The sequence below is a fragment of the Hibiscus syriacus genome, unplaced genomic scaffold, assembly GCF_006381635.1.
Source record: "Hibiscus syriacus cultivar Baekdansim isolate YM2019G1 unplaced genomic scaffold, ASM638163v2 tig00111513_pilon, whole genome shotgun sequence".
Lineage (NCBI taxonomy): Eukaryota > Viridiplantae > Streptophyta > Magnoliopsida > Malvales > Malvaceae > Hibiscus > Hibiscus syriacus.
This window is the reverse complement of record NW_024063111.1, coordinates 72,517-78,516: the sequence shown is the minus strand read 5'-3', so window position 1 is coordinate 78,516 and position 6,000 is coordinate 72,517.

The following is a 6,000-nucleotide window of genomic DNA, read 5'->3' as shown; positions in this document are numbered from 1 at the left end:
TTTTGCTTTGTTTTTCCTTGCTTTTTATTTATTTAATTATTTACATTAATTCTCCTATTTGACCTTTTTGGATGATGATAATAAAAAAAAGGTAAGGATGAGCTATATTGTTTGAATAGTTTATAAATCAAAATATTAATTTATGTGTATTTAATTGAATTTTATTTATAATTAATTTAATTATTTTATAATATAGTAAAAAAATATTTTACATTTAAAATAGAAAAATAATCTAAAATAATATTATATACAAAATATTAAATATATTGTCTTTATTTAAAAATTATTTTTTAATAAATATTTATGAAAAAATTTAAAATGTTATTAAATAATATTTAGATTTTATAAAATAAAATTAATTTATCAAAACAAAATATAAAACTATAAATTAATATGAAGAAAATGGAAATTAAATTAAAAATATATATTTAAAAAAATTAAAAAAATCAAACTGAAACAAACTATATACACCTGAAAATAAAGTATGTCAGTATCTCTGTTTAGATTGGTAGAGGAGGAACGAGAAGAGAAAAATGAAAATCTCGTACAGTCCAAGCTACGTTCATTTTTTCAGCTTAGCTGGATTCTGATATCGCTCGAGATTTACGCGTGTGCGGTTCACATCATCATCACTCTCTCTCTCTCTCTCTCTCCAACTTTAGCCTCTAATTGTACTTTATTTCGAAATTACCCTTGCAGTGCATTAAAATTATCAAGTCCATTCCTTTCCAGAAATATTTGTTCAATGGTAAACTACATTATACCAACTTTAGGCACTATATTCTTTATACCATTGAATTTTTAGTTTTGTCAATTATAGTACTAAATTTTTTATTTTTGTTTCAATTATATCATTAAATCGTTAATGACATGATGATATGACTGACGGCTGTCGACGTAGATACTTCACCAAAACAACGTCATTTTTATACGTCTGCTAATGATTTAACGACTCGATAGTATAATTAAACAAAAATTAAAGTTTACTGATATAACTGGTAAAATCGAAAGTTTGGTGATATAAATGATATAATACTTAAAATTTGGTGGTATCTAATGTAGTTTATCATTTATTTAATTATAAGACTACAACAAGAAAATGTGACCACGCTTTTCATTTACCAACTTATTTATATATTTAATAAAAAAACTTATATATATAAGGAGGATCCACTTATTTGAATATAAACTTTTTAGTTTTACACCTTTTTAAAATAGTTAGATGAAAGAAATCAAATGTTGAGATTAACACTAGGAAATGAGAAGAGATTTACTAGGAAAAAAATAAATTGATCTCAAAATTTGATTTTTCTCATCTAACGATCCTAAAAATATATAAAACTAAAAGTTTTACACTAGATTAAACATATCATAATCAATGTATATATATATATATATATATTATTCAGGATCGAAATATACCATTGTTTATTACCATAAATTTCGATTTAAATTATGTTTTGTTTCACATGAAAATTTTGTATATTTTATAAAAAAATATTATTCATAATATTAACACTTTTAACATTTTATTATTTATATAGTAATATTTGACTTGTTGTAAATTCTTTTTGTTTAGAATTAATTTAGGGTAAATACAATTTACAATATAGTATTAGTTTTAAAAAATTAACTTATTTACAACGCACACACGTTAGAAAGATACAACTACTCGAACTTAATACATCTAAATAAAATAATATTTTTTATCACTAAATGCAGTTGATAATATGTAAGTTAATTTTCAATATAAAAAAATAAACCATTACAATGGCATACTTTTCAAACATGGCTTCAACTTATAAAAACTGAAATCAAATTATAATAAGATGGGTTTTTTTCATTAACTTGTGAGGTATTTTCGTTGATTGGATTATTTTCTATTAAATAAACAAAAAGTAAGTTATAAAATATTTTTAGAAATAATTATAGTAAAATAAGTATACTCTTAATTTAAGATTATTTTAATTATTATAGAGCATGGATGACACAATATCAAACTTTGTTTTAAAACATATAATATCAAAATTATATATAAATTTTAATTAAATATATAATATAATATACCATAATTTAATTTATATAACTATATACATAAAAATTTAATTACTTTATTTATTATAAATCATTATCTCATAGTTTTACGTCTACAATGATTTTATTACTTTAATGATGGCTTCATTGACCATGTTTATTGAACACTTTTAGGGTTAAAAATCGCAAGTTGATATTTGAATAGAATGTAAAAATAGGTAAGAAGCTATTTTTATGAAAACTACCCATTAAAGTTGATCGACAAAAAGTATAAATCCAACTCATAAATTTTCATATATTTAAATAAAAATATTGATTGTGGTGTATGTTTTTTCCGACTCTTAGTGTGTAAGATATTAAAAAGTATTTTTGATTGATTCGATATAATTATAAGGTAATATTTATTTAAAAAACTATCAACCATTTAATGTTAAACATCTACACCTCTAATATTTACGATGCTCAAACCCAAAATCTCAATGAATAATAATAATTTCTTTACTATTAAGATCATTTGATTTGTACATTAAAAATAGTTTAAATAAAATCATATGATATAATTCATCGAATGATTTTTGTGACTAAAAGAATATTATTTTTTTTCTAAAGCGTAATGTCCAAAAGACTAGAGGGGTCATCCAAAAATATATATATTTAAAAATAATAAATAACATATGTTAAATGAGTTAATTACATCATATATCTCTAACTTATAATTAGGGTGGAACAAGGAATTTATTATAAAAGAGTTAAAGTATTTTTTATCTTTCATAAATACAATTTTTTTTAAATTGAGGGATCTGGTAAATTTTTATTTATTTATTTAAAAAATATTTTTTAATATTAATTAATATTTTAAAAAATAATTGACGGGGCCAAGGCTCCCCCTTAGCCCCCACGATGTCCCCGCCCTTGCTTATAATCTCATTTTAAACTTGTCCTTAAACTTTTTAATGTTCAAACTTCATTAATAAATTATGACTCTCATTTTAAATTAATCTTTAAATTTGTGTACATTCTAATTTCAACTCTAAGTTATGACCCTTTCTCAATTGGACCCTAAACTTTTGAATATTTCAATTTCATCTCCAAATTCATCCAAATATGTAATTAGTTTCAACCATAGTTAAAATTAAATATTGTTTTTTTCCAAACATATACTAATGTAACTTGGACTCAAGATTTTATTAACAAGGGATGTTATTAGTATATACATATAGTTTGGAATGAAATTTGAATGTTCAAAAAATTTGAGGATCAATTTAGAATGAAGGTTACAATTTGGGATGAAATTAAAATGTTTAAAAGTTTGATGACTAATTTAGAATGATAGTCATAATTTAGGGATAAAATTTTCTTTTATTAATATGATATTTTGATATATAATCGACACTTACAAAAAATACAAAATTTTAACTAATACATACAATTTTTTTAAAATTTGCCCCAAAATATAATGTTGAGTTCCGCTACTAAAATGGATGTCCCTTGTTCACATATGTAATGGGGTAAGGGAGAGGTAAGATAGTAGGTTGCCCCCAACACTAGGTTGAGAACAACTTCCGTAGGAGACCTCCAAATTATAAAATGTCCTCTATGAGATCGACATTATATTTTATCTTTTTTATCTTTAATTTTTTAAATAATTATTTCAATTTTATTTTTCTCTTTCTTGTTTTTATTTTTTTCAAATTGAAATGACTGATAACAAAAGTAATATATTATTAATTTGACAGCATTTTTATGTTCTAATTATCTTTTATATATTTTTTCAAAAAAGTATCTTTTATATATTTTAAATGTTTTACTAATTTAAATATATGTATTCATATTTTATCGTTTTCAAATATTTTAAATTTTCGATTTAAAAAATAATGCATTTGATGTTAACTTAATTTGTTACATATTCTGATAATTTATTTAATTTAATAAAAAACTTAACGTTTCGATTTTTGAAGACTACAAGAAGTAAACAAATATTAAATAAATGCTTTTAGTAAGAATTCGAGGTCTATTAGCCATTAATTAAAAACAATATTTAAAATTAAAGTTAAAGTTATTAAAATCAAGGGTAAAGTATATAAATAGTCTTCCAACTATAAAATATTATTTTGTTAAGTCGTTATACTATTAAAAGTAACAAAACGATCTCTCTTGATTTGTTGAGTCTATCAATTATTAAAAGTTACAAAATGATCATTCAAGTATTCATATATTACAAACTCGCCCTTTTTTGTTAAAAAATTGGCGGTGTCTGTACTAGTCGTTAACCTATTGACTGGATTTAATAAAATATGATCCAATATCGTTTTAGTTGTATTTTATAGATTGACTCTCAGTTTATATTATGTCGTCGAGTCGGTACTTAAAACAATATGTCGCCGAGCCAATTTTTGAAAGCAACGATAATGTCAATAGACTAAAATATGATTATATCATATATTAGTCATCATATTAATATATAGTTTAGATGATCGTCAAATTTTTAACTAAAAAAATTGAATATGGAACATTAAATAAGCATATGACCACTTTGTAACTTTTAATAATGGAAGAATTCAATAAAATAACATTATATAATCAAAAAATAATTTTATGACTTTTAATAATTACAGAACTTAAGAAAACATAATCCTATAATTGAAGTTTTATACTTTATCCTAAATCAAAGGATTATAGGAATATTTTTAAGCCTCATATGCATCTATGACGCAATCCTAGTTATACGTGCACGGCGTAAAAGCGTAAACGAGTCGATAACATTAATAATTTTTGTGAGAAAATATTTTTTACTTTTAAGTTGTTCTTGATGCCCATAAATATTTTGTCATGTGCAAATTATAATATTTAAATCAGTAACAACTTTTTATTTTTAAATTAAATATAATTATATTTTTATAAATCTGAAAATTGTATACTTTTGTATAATTTTATGATGTTTTTATAATTTTCTTTTTTATATTGATTTTTATTGATTTATTAATTTTCAATGCTTTTGATTGTCTTGAAATGCAAAATCATCTCATTGACTCACGTTAATATTTTTTTATGACAGATGAGGATTAAAAACGATGAACGAAATAAGAATATAAAATTATAATAACCAAAGATAATAAAATAATTAATAAGATCGTTAGCGAAAATAACTTAAACTTATATTAAACTTTTTTAGAGTAATTTTAGTTATCTAGAAAAAAAAATTACATAAAGTTGCGTTCAGATAAAAACTTTTTAAGTTTTTTTTAATAAAGAAAAATAAGATCTATCAGTGATGAGGTTTATAATTGTGAATTTTGTATTTTTATGAAAGTTTTTATTAATGCATAATTCTTTAATTTTAATTTTCAGTAGGCTAGAACTTTCGTATTCCTTTTCATCGATGATAAGAACTATACATTCCAATGAATTTTCATTTTCAAATAAATAAAAAATATTATTTATTAAAATTATATTGAGATTCTAGATTAAATAAACGGCGTCAATAATGTAACAAGTACACATCCTTAACATATACGTAATTTTAAAAAATGATTAAAAATATATTATTAAATAAATCAATCATGAATATATAAAAACAAGCTGTCTTTTTATTAGTAGCATCCAAACGTCACATACAGTAATATCATTATAATTTGTTTGAAGAACGAATAAAGAATTGACGAACGTTGCTTTGTCAAATAACATATTGATTAATTAATCCATATAATTGTTACCGAAGAAACAAGTCTATCTTAACTGAAAAGTGATTGTAATTATTTGTACCCAAAAAGAAAAAAAGTGATTGTATTGGAGATATATAACCACAGCGCCTATTATCCGAACACGTGGCAATAGTAGAAACACCTAAGCCACATGTGAAATTTTAACGGGAAATGGATAGTCAAAATATTTATATTATCTTTTTTTATTAAAAATATAATATAAACAATTTGACTACAGTGAACGAGTTGAATAGAGTTTTTTCTG